Source organism: Haliaeetus albicilla, chromosome 1 (assembly GCF_947461875.1).
Source record: "Haliaeetus albicilla chromosome 1, bHalAlb1.1, whole genome shotgun sequence".
In the NCBI taxonomy this organism is placed as follows: domain Eukaryota; kingdom Metazoa; phylum Chordata; class Aves; order Accipitriformes; family Accipitridae; genus Haliaeetus; species Haliaeetus albicilla.
This window is the reverse complement of record NC_091483.1, coordinates 62411871-62426935: the sequence shown is the minus strand read 5'-3', so window position 1 is coordinate 62426935 and position 15065 is coordinate 62411871.

The window sequence follows — 15065 nt, the reverse complement described above, 5'->3', positions numbered from 1 at the left end:
ATTACCCTTCCTGAGCATGGGTATATTTCTCAAAGGAAAAAACCTACTACTGAGGAAAAACAAAAACAAAGGGAATTTATCTATGTACCTGGAGGATGGAACTTTGCAAGATAAACTCTGCAAATTAAGATTGAGAGCATTTAATATTTCTTACCACATTCTAAAACATAATATACTCAGTCAGCCAGTTATGATGTAAAAGAAGGAGATATATTTTATATTACTCAGTAGGTATTTTAATAGTTAAATCACTAATTATTGTTTTGAAGTTTGTACATAACTATGGGTTTGTTTTAAAACACAGTCTTAATGAGGAGAAATCTATTAAATTATGTGCAAAAGGAATTACCCACATGATTATAAACCAATGTTCTAAATTACCAGAAAACCCAAACCAAAAGAACCTCCTGATTTGGGATTGCTTAAAAAGATAAACCTAATATGAATAGGTTCAGAATATGTTTTTTGAAAGAGTATGCCATTTTGTCAAAGGCAAACTATATCATCTAGTTAGCCTACAACATTGTGTACAACAAATGGAACATGGGCAGTTTGGTATGATTCTGTTCCAAGAAAATGTTGTGAGCAGAATTAACAACAAATTTGAAAGTTCAAACTTTGTTGCAAACCAGAAATGTTATCTGCCTATCAGCTGTGTTATTAAACAAATATCTAGGAGATATGACCTATCTACTCACTTGAAAAAATATGGAAGTGAAGTAGGAAGAATTGAAAAAAACCCACATAACCTTCATAGCCCACATTTGAGAAAGCATCTGAGCGCATGTGTGTGTCTATTCTGACTACATGCTAGTGTAAGCTTAATTTTAAGCTCCAATTTAAATCCCATTGACTTAATAGTAAAACGGTGGTTTTCTGCAATGAGACCCAAGTGTACAGAATGAAATCTTAACAAGCACTGAAATGAAGGCAGAAAGAAAAATCACATACTTGGAAACTAAGTGCTGGAAGGACAGAGACAGAAAAAATGAGATAAATGTGTGGTATGAAGAAAAATGTGCACTGAAAGTGGAAGGTTAATGTCATTAAATATAGTATAATTTCTTGCACCTGTTAAGTAATATATTATGTGATTTTCACATGCCAAACTTATTTAAATTCTCTTACTCTCAAACATACTGTAAGCAAAAGTTAAAAAGTATAGGGTCCATGGAACAGCATAATGTATCTCTGCATGTTTCAGAAGTCATCAGCCACAAGGCACAGCAACTGGGGCACATAAGCATTTGCACTGTCATCCCTATCTTTTTTTTTTTCCCACTGGTAATCTGGGATATTATCCTTCTTCAGGAACAACTGTGGTCTTTTCAAAAATCTTGTCTGTGCTCCTGGCCTAAGGGATATATCTGCAACCAGGTTTCACATAGTATATTTAGATATTAAACATGATTATTTGCACTATATGATTCCTTCAGAATGGTTTGGTTGTTCTGAAAAATCACATGCTTCTTTATGTATTTATGTATTAATTGTAGTTTTTCATGTGAGGGACCACTTAGAAATACAGTTACCCTTTGCATGTACAGCACTTCTATTACATGTGTATCCTGAAAGCTATTTATACAGCTTAACATATAATTGTGAACATCTATTGCTCACTGATGGAGTCTATTTGAAATAGAATAATTTCATGTCATGCACTTGTACATCATTCAATTAGGAATGCAATAAAGTTCATATTGCATATATTTATTAAAGTGAAAATATTATCCTTCAATTCTCCTTTAATAAATTAAAAATATTTGCCTCAGACAGCATTATTTCAATATTTATGTGCATATGTGTCTACATGTGTAATTCTGTATCAACAATGTGCTATAAAATGAGCTAAATTGCAAGGAAATTTTAAGTTTCTGAAGTGGTTAAAGGGATTTTACTATAACTCTGTTTAATGCTAACATTTGTGCACAGTATGTTCTTTGTCTCATAGGTAAGAGAACAAAATTGTTTTAAGACTGAATTTCTCTTTTTTTTTCTTTTTTAAGTTTTTTTTCCCCCAAAAAACATAGAAGAAAATTTCAGGATCAAGTAAAGGCCATTTAGCTCATCAAAGATAGCTTCTTTCCTCAGTACTTTAGTCACTCTGGGTGCCATCTGTTTTATGAAAAGTTCTGATGCTTTGTTTTTGCAGCCTTGGCCAGTATGCCAGTCTATAAATTTATAATTTGATTAGGACAGGATATATCCTTTTGCGTTTCTTTAAATGTATTTTATGACTATTCCCTTTTTACTTAATCTATGGTAAACTAATGCAGTTAGTATACCATTTCACCAAAAATGTTTGACTTCTGATCTATAAAGATATATAAGAGGTTTAAAAAAGCATTTCCTGCCTTTTACATAGCAGTAGTCCCCAAAGATAAGCATCTTTTAAAATTAATTAATTACCATTATGATCTTAAAAATAAGTCATTCTAACATGTCACATCTACTTTCTTTTTTTACCTTTGCTTGTCTTTTTCTCTGTATAAGATTCAGCTCAAGAAAGCTGTACATCTCACAAATATTTATTAACCTTTCTGCTTTGTAACTTTTGAACTTTAATTCTATTTAAAGTACATGTAATGAAATGATAACAGAGCAATAATCATTGGAACCTTACTGGAAATCATAGAAGAGTTTAATTTCCATAAGCTCATCTCCTTTATTTTCAGAAGAATATAACAACAGCTATATCTTGGAATTTTAATTTACTTCTCAATTTTAAATGTTAGCAAAAGATCCATCATAACTCTTTCATCCCTGTAATGGATTCATACATTTTTTAAAAACTGTATTTAATTCTTATTTTGATCACTGAAGCTAATGTATGCATAAGCTCACAAGCTGGGAGGCTTAGAGGGACTGAGCTCTTTGTCCTCAATACAGGCAAAAAGTCATGTCTGGACAGCCTCATTTACATTAATTATAATGTTGCTTCAACATAGTTTCAATTACTGGATTTTATTGCTTTAGCTGGTATGTAGTGGATTGTTTATGCTCTTGGTGGATTTGTTGTTGATCAAGGACATATGAAATAGAAATTCTGTCTGAGCAATGCTTCACACTCTTCACCTAGCTAAGGTCATTAGCTCACAAAACAGAGAGCAGCTCTGCCACTACCAGCAAATCCCAGTTACCACCTAACTGTCTTCCCAATACTTTGGTGTAACGTCCAATAACGCAATGTCAGGTATAGTCTTCTATGTCAAGAGAAATTGTTCCTACAATGACAGGCACACTCTCTTGTACGCTTTGTGAGCATGACAGATTCACTTTCAAGCTGGCACCTAACTGAGGTACTTTTAACTAAAATACTGCTGAGTCTAATCAGAATTTTTTAAACTGAAGAGATATTTCCTGTTTTAAACTCTGACTTAGTAATTTCTGCAGTATATGTTAAATCACAATATAGCTTTGTTTCGCTCCCTAAGTACATGAAAAACAAGTGAAAACTGGCAAGGTCTCAAGTCTAAGATGTACAATGAACTTGGTTTCTAGGATACCTTTATGTTTAGCAGAAGCCTATATATTACAAAGACTTTTATTCAAGCATTTAGGAGTTCCATCTAAGGTTCCTATCCTAGCTTCTGCAACAGGGTATTTGGAAGTTAATGGAACCGAGTTAATTGAATTAGTGGCAACAGTATAGAGAAACCTGTCAAGCTTCACAGAAGGTCCTACTTAAACCAGTAGCAATCAGCAGAGACAATGTAAAGCTGACATCCCAAACTATGAGAAGCAGAGGGAAAAGAAGATTTTTGTAGATTCCAAAGGCACTGGCAATGCAAATCTCATTTCTGAGTAAGAAGAAGTTATATTAGGAATAACAGTAGTGATGTCATAGAATGGGACAGATTACTTCTGCATCAGAGCAGAACTCTGCAAAAAGTCATTCTAGGTGTCTATCTCACCTATGAACAAAATTTTACCTAAGTGAGTGTTTCTGTGCAAGTATGCTTGACCCCACAGGACAGATGACTAGTAACCCACTATTCAGTTGGTTATATTCCTAATGTGGAATTCATGGATTTTGCTTGTTTAACTAAATGTTAGTATCTCTATACTGTCTTTTTTTGTTGTTTTGTTAGTCCTCAGAGAAGGGAGGGCTTGTATTTCTATAGGCACTAATTTTTGAATGTTTGTGCATGGGAAAACTATTTCTAAAGCAGAACAAGAAGATTTTGTTTCAACACCTCAAAAAATAGCAGCACATTGCTCTGTCATTACTTCCTCCATGAACATAACATGTAAAATTGATGGGTTGATCACAAATCTGATGTATCTTGGCGAGAGCTGCTTTCACACATAGCCGTGTTTTCACACTTTTGCTGTTACAGAAAAATGTCATTAATTGAAACCTGTAATTTGGATTATTATTTTAAATTATTTTAAATTATTTTAAATCAATAATCAATACATATAAATAATAAAAATAAGTAAGAACTTTAATAAATAACATTTAAAATAGGAGTTGTCCAGATCACCTGCTTTCCAACAATTATAATAGACCGTAAACTGCATACTTTCATCCAAGACAAAAGCAAAGGCAAGGAAGCTCAAGAATCAGAGTTTTGGCAAGATGTTATTTGGTATATTAGGATACCAGAAGAGTAGAAGACCAGATGGCTCTTCTGTTTAAAATACTGCTTCAAAACTTTACATGAGGGTGTTTGGTACATTTGCTGTATTTGGTGGTGTCAGCCACAGCAGCCTGCAAACTTGAATAATGATGGAGGAAGACAACAGAGACTCATCTAAACAGATAGATTTCTGGGCCAGAGAGTTTGATTTGTCATTGTTTGGTACTTTGCATATTAGAGATGATTTTTTTTTACAGTTAGAAGAAGAACCTGATTCTGAAAAGTGGGAAATGGGTGACAGTCTAGTGTATACAGGCACTTTTGGAAAATCACATTATTTACTTTATTGTCATCTTTTAGAATTTCATCTGTAAATGTGGTCTGTGTGTTTTATCTCTGGAAGTCTTGGACTTATTAAGATAGCTCTTAAATGGTAGTAAAATAGTAGTAAATTAGTAGCAATTTCAATGGTAGTAAAGCAAGGCAAATCAGCACAAAATCTTATTTGCAAAGGCACATGGAATGGCTCCTGAACTACTCTGGGCACACTCTTGACCCAAGACAAAACATTTCAAACGCTCTGTACGTAGTGTCAGATGTGCTAAATTATGCTAGATTAAGCATTTTATTTTATGAATAGGTGTCCTAGTTTCAGCTGGGATAGAGTTAATTGTCTTCCTAGTAGCTGGTACAGTGCTAAGTTTTGAGTTCAGTATGAGGAGAATGTTGATAACACTGATGTTTTCAGTTGTTGCTAAGTAGTGTTAGTCTAAAGTCAAGGGTTTTTCAGCTTCTCATGCCCAGCCAGCGAGAAAGCTGGAGGGGCACAAGAAGTTGGCACAGGACACAGCCAGGGCACCTGACCCAAACTGACCAACAGTGTATTCCATACCATGGGACGTCCCATCTAGTATAGGAAATGGGGAGTGGGAGTGGGGAATCGGCACTCGGGGACTGGCTGGGTGTCGGTTGGCGGGTGGTGAGCAATTGCACTGCACATTATTTGTACATTCCAATCCTTTCATTATTACTGTTGTCATTTTATTAGTGTTATTATCATTATTAGTTTCTTCTTTTCTGTTCTATTAAACTGTTCTTATCTCAAACCAGGAGTTTTACTTCTTTTCCTGATTTTCTCCCCCATCCCACTGGGTGGGGGGAAGTGAGTGAGCAGCTGCGTGGTGCTTAGTTGCTGGCTGGGGTTAAACCACGACAGTAGGAACAAAATTAAATACAAGTTTAAGTTCTCGCCTCATCCAAGTGATAAAAGAACAGGCGTTGTTGCCTGCCTGTGTTGATCTGAATTTCATACAGTGCACTTTGCAATGACTGTCGATTTTGTCATATTTACTTTATTACATCTTCCACAATTTCTGCATAGTCATCATAGCTCTATCTATTCCCTCAACAATTATGTAAGCTAGCAGAATACCATGTCTATATTTTATTATTAACTTTCACACTTATCCTTGAATAGGCAGATTAAATCATATTTGTCATTTTAGTTTCCACACTACTTACATGATAAAAGTTATTTAATAGATTTTATGAGGCCAGAGAACAGTATGACAACCATTTAGTTTGATCCTGACCAAAAAATACCACAAGATTTAGTGAGGTTACATATTCAAATCGGTAACCCTGAGCTACTGCATGTCTTTTCACAGGGCTTTCAGACTTTTAAGTGATAAAGAATGAGAATGATTTTGGATGCAGTACTTATGATTTACACTATAATAACAAAAAAAGCAAAAAGCATTGGAATTTAAAAAAGGCACAGCATATCTTCTAAGCTTCTATAGATTTCATACCTTAGTTGACATCTTTAGTAAAATGAGAAGTGTCCCTCCATTTAGCTACTGGTCAAGTTCCTTCTAGTTTGTTAAACAAAAATAACTATATTTGCCTCAAATAATAAGGCAATCACTGTCAGGAAGCAGCAATACCAAGGCTGCTCCCAGGGGAGGAGTGTGAGGGTGAGAGGGTGTGGCAGTACATTCCGCCCTCCATCCTGCCAGCAGGAAACGAAACTTCTCCAGGAAGGGAGAAGGGGAAGGAAACCCTGGAGGCTGCAGGTTGAAATTTGAACTGGCCAATCGAGATGCGTCAGGTACACCGAGGTGACCCTCCTGGCCAATAGTATTCAATGACCACAGGTCAGATTCGACAGGGGTATAAATGGGGTCCCACTGGAGGACACTTTGGAATCAGTCCTCCTGGGAGCAGCGGGTCTGCAGTCGGGGACTCCCCCTGGGGTCAGGGCACCGCCCGAGGTAACTCCTCGAGGGAGAGAGCCCTCAGCTTTTAGGGGAGTGGTACGCGCATTTTGAGCCATCACTTTAAATCTTGGGGATTCTTAAGTCGGCCGTGTAGTATTAATTCTCTTTACATCATTGAGCCTGTGGTTTTATAAAATGTTACCAGACTTCTAACTAACTTTTGCTGAAGAATAAATCTGTGTTTTAACACCTGTTGGATTTGGTTAGTTGTGCATCCGTAACAGAGGGTGGCCCCAGGGCAGGCAGGGCAGTGCCCTCCCTGACGGGGTGCTGTCCTGCCGGTGAGCAGAGCAGAGCAGGGTGGCCGCAGCGCTCCATCCCACCAGCAGTGCAGCCATCACCAGACAAATGTGAGGTGACGAGTGAGGTCAAAGATCAGCCTGGGGAGCGCAGCCAGCAAGTCAGGATGGGCAGGAGCAGGGCTGAGCTCGGGGACACCTATGGCAGGGCTGAGGCAGGGATCTGGTGCTCAGACCTGAGCTGAGCTGGAGCCCCTGGGCACAGAGGCAGGGGTATATGTATGGACGCATATGTGCACATATTTGGGGGATGTTCAGGGGAAGCTGGCTGGGGCCATTAAGGCCCATGCACGAAGTCAGGGCCCCAGTTTTCAACTTCTCAGAATATTTTTGTCGCTGTCCTCTAAACTCAGTTTTTCAGTATCTCTTTTTGAAGTGTGGACATTAGAACTGAATGCTGTATTCCCGGGTGATCCCATTAATCCCATGTTAACAGTGTCTTCTTTTTAAGTACTCCTCTGCCAATATAGAAAAATAAAATATTCAACCTCAGAGCTATTGTGAAAGGTGCTACATAATGTTCAGTACCCATGTGAACAAGAATTCCTAATATTTTTCTGATGCACAGATTTTTAAGGCTATGGTTTCCATCCTGTAGGTGTGAAATTCATGTTCCTAATTGTATCATCATTTAATAACTTTACTAATACACATGCATGACCTCTTTATTTATTTAAACCCCCTTCATCTAACATCCTGGTTTTTATTTACAAACACAATATACAGTCTATGGTCTATTTATTATAGAATTCTAATATGTCTGTTGAGTTTTTTCCAGGGATTCATACACAGAATTTATTTGGTACAAGAAATAAGACAAATTATACTAGGTTTATGACTTGCTGGTAACCTAAGATAACAGGTTTTAGTACTTATCTGATCTGCAAACAGTTTTTTTCCACTGGCAAAGGCAGTCCACCTGCTGGAAGATAAAGCTGATGGAGTTTGTGTCCTCAGTTCAGCTCTAAGACTTAAAATCAATTCAGTTAGCAAAGAGTGATAAAATCATTCTAGTAAAGGTAAGATACCATGGATTTCCACATATATGTGATTAAACCCCCAGCTGCTACTGCTTCACAAGGATCTACAGTATGCATATCTTATATAAATTCTTGCAAAGATTGTTGACTGTTAGTTGCCTCTACTGTAAGAAAAGCATTTTTACAACCTGCAGATTAGTGAATTTATTTAAGTCTATTCTGCTTCTCTTAAATGCTTAACTATGAACTACCAAAAAAACCCCAACAGACAATGCACAATGCTTGGTTAATATCCTGATCTTACAAATAAAACATGAATACAAAAGATGCATAGGTTATCTATAACCTGGAAAAGCTGTATAAAAAGTCATGGTGCTTAGGGACATGGTTTAGTGGTGGACTTGGTCATGTTAGTTTAGTGGTTGGACACAACGATCTTAACGGTTTTTTCCAACCCAAATGATTCTATGATTCTATGAAAACTGTAATAAACACATTTTTAAAATATTTTGCAAAAGTAAAGTTCATATAAACCTCATTTCAGTCTTTTAAGTGTATCATTGTATAAGCGTCATGAGCATCAGATCATCTTTTTTCACAGCTATGCACAGCACAAAAATAGTTTTTACCTTTATTCATACATCAATTGAAATGGATACCTTAAATTACCTAAAATTAACATAAGCATATAATAAATAATATATAATGTGCAATATGGAATATATTTTGCTATGTAGTACATATGTATCATATATAGTGTATAATATATGGTATGCTGAACACCTAAATCTAGTTTCCAGTTTGTTTGAGATTTGTAATTTTTCCACAAAATTTGCTTAAGTATCCCAAAATTAAAAATATAAAATATAACTAAAATTACACAAAAATAATTATTGCAGTTCTGGAAACAATTTGAAAATTTAAAATGAACACATTATGAGAGGAAAAATACATTGTAGTTTATTTTGAGTTGCTTTGTCAAGAAAAGTACCTACTAAATGATGATGGAACATAAAGCAAATGCATAAGATTGAGTGCAAGACAAATGACAAATTCATTAATATCTCCTTGAAATTCAGGTGGCCCTAACCTGTAAGGATATTTTCTTCTTTTTTTTTCCTGTTCATTCCACAGATGTGCACTGTCTGTGATGGTAATGCTCTCTTGTGTGTAAAATTACGGTTACAATAATAGTTTTCTGACTTCCATCATTCCTTCCTTCATAGGGTAAAGTAACTAAAGATAAAGGTAACAAGATCTACTAAACTACCAGTGCTGAATCAGGTTCAAGGTTTCATAATTTCTAATGTGTATTTGGATGAATTAGTTATATATATAATTACTATGCTTGTAGCTGCTCTCAATTATGTTTTTATTTGAACATATCTGTTTCATTAATAATAAATCCTATTAATAATAGGATTTACTATTTAATAAAAGTGGGCTTCTATTGTCCTAAGCACTCTATACACACAGTATATATAGATCATGCTGCTCAAACAACATACAGTTTACATATATAGACTAGAAACAGAGCTGCACATTGGAGGTATACATAAAGTGATTCAATGTCAGTAAAAACCATGTTGATCATAAATGTATGCATATAGCGCAAATAGAGAGACTGAGGAGAAAGAAGAATTGGATCAACCAAAATAAAAGTGGAAAGGAAAAACAGTAGGACCAATAACATAGGAGAAAACAGATGATGTGAGCTTGAGAACAGGAGCAGAAGGTCTAGAAGTCATGAGCACAAGAAGGGACACCTCTATTTATTTGATGCTTAATAACTTTCTCTTTGCAGTTTTAACTAAGAAACATATGGAGGAGGAAGTGGAGGCAAGAGACAGAGACATCGACATGAGAGACATGTAGAAAATCTATTGCCTGATCTTAGTATAGCCAGAGTTAGGATGCCTTTCATCAACTGTTTTGGCTTCTGTTTAGAGCTTGTATTATTCCTCTCACCCTTGTGTCATGCAACTGTGCTTAGTTTTGCCAGCTTCTGCAAGAACTCCTTTCAGCTAAAGTCTAATTGGAATCAACTTACTAAAAAATCAGGTGCATTTAAACTTAGTATCTCTAACACTTCCAGCATAATAAATAATGATATGTTTGCAGACCAATTATTCCAAGTGAGAACAATATTAACTAATTATCAGACATCAAACATATATGCTTGCTACTTGATTTTCTCAAGAGCACTCAAGCATGACAACAGCAACACACATAGACAAGTTCAGTGGACTAATTAGCAATTGGTAATGAAAAGAAAATACTGTCAAGGACTCTCTTGTATACAAGCTCATATGTTGGTAGATAAAAAGACAATCTTGTTTCTACTATAATATTTGGTTTTCTCCAAGGAAGTTTGTAATAGAAAATACCTGAGTAGGCAGTTTAGAATTTCAGCAAACCTCTTGTCAGATTTCACAAAATTTCTTACACAATAAATATCCAATGCTTTTGAATTATATAGCATTTTCCAGATGTAATAAAAAACATAAAGAATCCCACTGAAGTGATATGACAACTATGGTTAGTGAAATATGTAAACAATGTTATATTTAGGGAAAATTGTGGGAAGTTTTATGACTTTTTAAAGAAAAAATAAGAATTAATTTCATACTTCTTTTCCAGACTGATGGGAAGCCTAGCACACAACATAAAATGAAGACTGAGATGTGTTTCACGTTTTACAAAATTTTATTTGTTGGTATTATCTCATTACTATATAATTTCTTATATAATACCCAATTCCTCAACAGATCTAAAACTCAAAAAATGCTTAATAAGCTCTTGTGAGGTTGACACTTCAGCTGTGCAAAAATCAAGAATGATATGCTTTTGTAGAACTTACCTATTAAGTTCTCTTCTGTCAAGCAGCTGTAATACTGAAATATTCCTGATGGTAAATTATGAAGCTTATAAGGCTCAGACTGACCTAGAGTATAAATTAACCCAACCTACCACTAAAAGAGGGTCAGAGAAGCAACAGGACAAATTCAGGTGCCACATATGGATGTCTCTGCTAGGAAAGTCTTCTTTCTATTCCTTTTCTCCTATATTGATGATCTGTTAGACACAACCAAGTTCATGAGTCAGTAGTCTTAATTTTTACTTTTAACAAAGTAAGTTCAATTTGAAAATATTATCTTATTATCTCAACACTCTGTACACTTGCAAACTCATATCTGTTCAAGCTGCACTAAATAATATTGATATAAATAATATAACCTGGTTCTGCTTCATAATAATTTTCTGAACTGTGCTGGTTTTGGCTGGAGTAAAGTTAATTTTCTTCATAGTAGCTAGCATGGGTGCTATGTTTTGGATTTGTGCTGAAAACAGCATTGACAAGGCAGAGATGTTTTCTTTATTGCTGGGCAGTGCTTACACAGAGCCAAGGCCTTTTCTGCTTCTCACCCTACCCCACCAGCGAGTAAGCTGAGGGTGCACAAGAAATTGGAAGGGGATATGGCTGAGATAGCTGACCCCAACTGATCAAAGGGATATTCCAGACCACATGACATCATGGTCAGCATATAAAGCTGGGGGAAGAAGAAGGAATTGGGGGACATTCAGAGTGATGGTGTTTGTCTTCCCAAGTAACCGCTATGTGTGATGGAGCCCTGCTTTCCTGGAGATGGCTGAACATCTGCCTGCAGATGGGAAGTAATGAGTGAATTCCTTGTTTTGCTTTGCTTGCATGCGCGGCTTTTGCTTTACCTATTAAACTGTCCTTATTTCAACCCACAAGTTTTCTCACTTTTACTCTTCTGATTCTCTTCCCCATCCCACCTGGGGGGAGTGAGCAAGCTGCTGTGTGGTGCTTAGTTTCTGGCTGGGGTTAAACCATGACATGAACAAACTGAAATTCTACTGTCAAAGAAACCTAAACAATAGAAAAAACATTTCCAATTTTATTTCATTATGTACTTTATCACCATGTACATCTTAGAGATGTTTTGATTTTTTTGTGAATTTGATCCTAACTAAACAAAAGAAAATACAAAAAAGCTGCTGAAGACTGCATGGAAATGTAAAAGGAAGCTGAAGGTACATTCATTTTACCTTTCCAACAGAACAAACTGTAGTTAATGTTAGTGAAGAAGAAGCCTGTGACAGACAATAGTTTGTGTGTCAAACCATATGTATGAGGAATGTATAGCCACAGGCAAGCCAGTGTCAGCAATGGTACCTGGGGACAACAATGAATCACAAAGAAAGGAACCTGAAAGAGAGGAAGGCCCAAATTGCGTACTTGTGGCTTAGAGACAGCAGTCAGCCAACAGCAGTGTTTAATTCCTTTTCACATGGGGCAGAAGAAAATGAAAGACTCTGCAACCACTTCCTCCTTCAGGAAGAATCCTGATAACAAAGAGAACAAGCAAGAAGAAAGAAAACAGATGTCTTTCTACCATAGTCAATGAATTTGTATTGTGTTAACACACAGGCACCAGGCTATCAGTAGTCAAGTTTTTAAAATGTATATTTTACAAGTAAAATAAAAGTAAGAAAACAATCTCCCTTAAAAAGAAAAATCAACCTAAGCACAGTAGAGATGATCTTCTAAATTTCATAGGTTTCCAGCACGTTGCCAGTCATTTTTCAATACCTCTGTCTTCTAGTGGGCATCATTGCTCTTTCTGAAAAGAATATGTTAAAATCAAAAAGTTATCTGGGGCCATCTTTCATATACTGATATATGACACACTTGTATTTTTGTTCTTGTAATAGTCAAAGAGCTTTTGAAAACCCCATGTCAACATACCCTGAATTAAAGGAAAGGTATTTCTTCAATTATTATTTTAGTGGTTTTGGCTCATCATTGATGTGAGTAGCCATAAAGGTTAGAAAGGGAAAATTACTGAGCAAAATAAAATGTCTGTTGAAAAATACTGACAGAAAAAGGACTGCCAGCCTGGAACTGCCAGCCTGGGAACTAGGCCTGGGAATGAGAAACATCCTTGAAGTACAGCTGGGTACCTAGAAACTGGACACATCCTGAGATGCTACTGATAAGCACAAAAACAGGGCACTGTAACAGCAACTTATCATCTGAAAAGGTGGAAAACAGTCTGGAAAAATAAAATTGCTCTGAAAGAACAGAAAACATCATCATCTATTGGCTGTTACAAGTGCAAAATTGAAATTAAAAGCATTTATTGGCTGCTCAAAGTGGTATGTCCTATACCCTCTTACATTTCTCTGTTATAAAAAGGACTTAATTTTTATCCAGAATGGAGCCTCTATCTCTGAGAACTACCCATGCTGCTCTTACTTTTTCTTTCCTAAACAGATGGAATTGTCCACATGAACTTTCTATGAAATCTTGGACTCCCACTGGGGATGCCTGGTTGACTCCAGACTCTGAGACTCAGATCATATTTGACGTGAGACTCTGTTATCTTATTGGACCCCACTTTTGGGGGTTGGTTCAGTTTTGTCCTCTTGCCCCTGGGATGGTTGGGTCCCCCTCTGGGATTGGTTTGTCTTCCCCTTTGGGTTTGTCCTCTTCTGAAATATGTCTAATTCACTTGACAGTGATCAAAGAATATCTGCTGTTATATTGTTGATAAGTTGCTTCATTAATGATAAGTTTATGTAATGGTATATGCCTGTTTGGCTCTTGCTGTTGATTGTTGATATACAATTGATTACTGTTATTATTGATTGTTGCCATACTTCTGCTTGATACTATATCATTGATTGCTAATAGTAATTTGTAATAGTTTGATATACTTATGTTCATTTTATTAATCGTAGGTATATGTGCTAGTGGTGACTTTTGTGATAGCTTACTTGCTAGTGATGATTCTTGTGGTATTTGTGGTACTGTGTAATAGAGAAATTTAGAGGATAAACTCTGTGTCCTTGTGTATTACAGAATCATGCGAACACATGGTTGTGATCTCTGTGCATCTGCAGACCACCTTTAGGTTGTGACAATCATTAAACTCAGTGGATCCAAGCTTCTTTTTCAAAAATACAGACTAAAGTAAAATGAGTAATTCCGAGTATTCACAAGTAACTATTGAAACAGAGATGTGCTACCTTTTTCTTTGAGTTGTCAGGAGTTTGAGGGTGTATCATTTTTATATCAACTGCTTCACAAGAATAGCAATAAATATAAGTAATTTGAATAAAATGTTTGAGTATTTAAAAACGGGAGGGGGAAGGGAGGAGTTAATAGGATAAGTACTAGAAAGGATTAACTATAGCTAGAAAGGAGAGAGGATTAACTATTATCCTGTCTAAACAGACGCCTACATTTAATGTAGCTAAAAAAGATAGGGTACACCAAGTCAGCACTGAAAAAAGGTGGTTTTTTCCTCAGTCCTAAATTGAAACTTAATTCAGATTTATTAAAACCTGTAGATAAGTAAATCTCATACTACATAAACTCTCAAACGAGTAGTCTAGAAATATTTCTTACAATATAAGATTTCAGAAAACAAGGTACATATTATTTTTAAAAGACATTTAACACATGCTATTGAGGTCAAAGTTTATGGGTAATCTAGCTTGTGACACGTCTGTAAGAGCAGGTTTCATTTAAGTCTTAACAGTCTAAAGAAAGTAAAAAATCACAGAATTGGTTCAATTGTGTAGCAAAGAAGACATTGTAGCCTACTACAAGCTCAAGGGCAATGTTCCATTCAATACATTACTATGTGACCAAAAACTATCTACATCATGACTTCAAAAATATGACAAAAAAATCCCAATAGATATTTAGAGCAAACTTTAATTTATACATGGTATATGTGTATGTGTGCATTGTATTTCTTGCTAAATCTGTGGATTTTATGATTTTACTCTTATTGCAGAGCTAATGATCACTTATAGTAATTACATGTGTGTGTAGCTTGACTTAATACAGTACTCTGTTTCTAAAAGGCCTCTGTCATTCTTTCATGT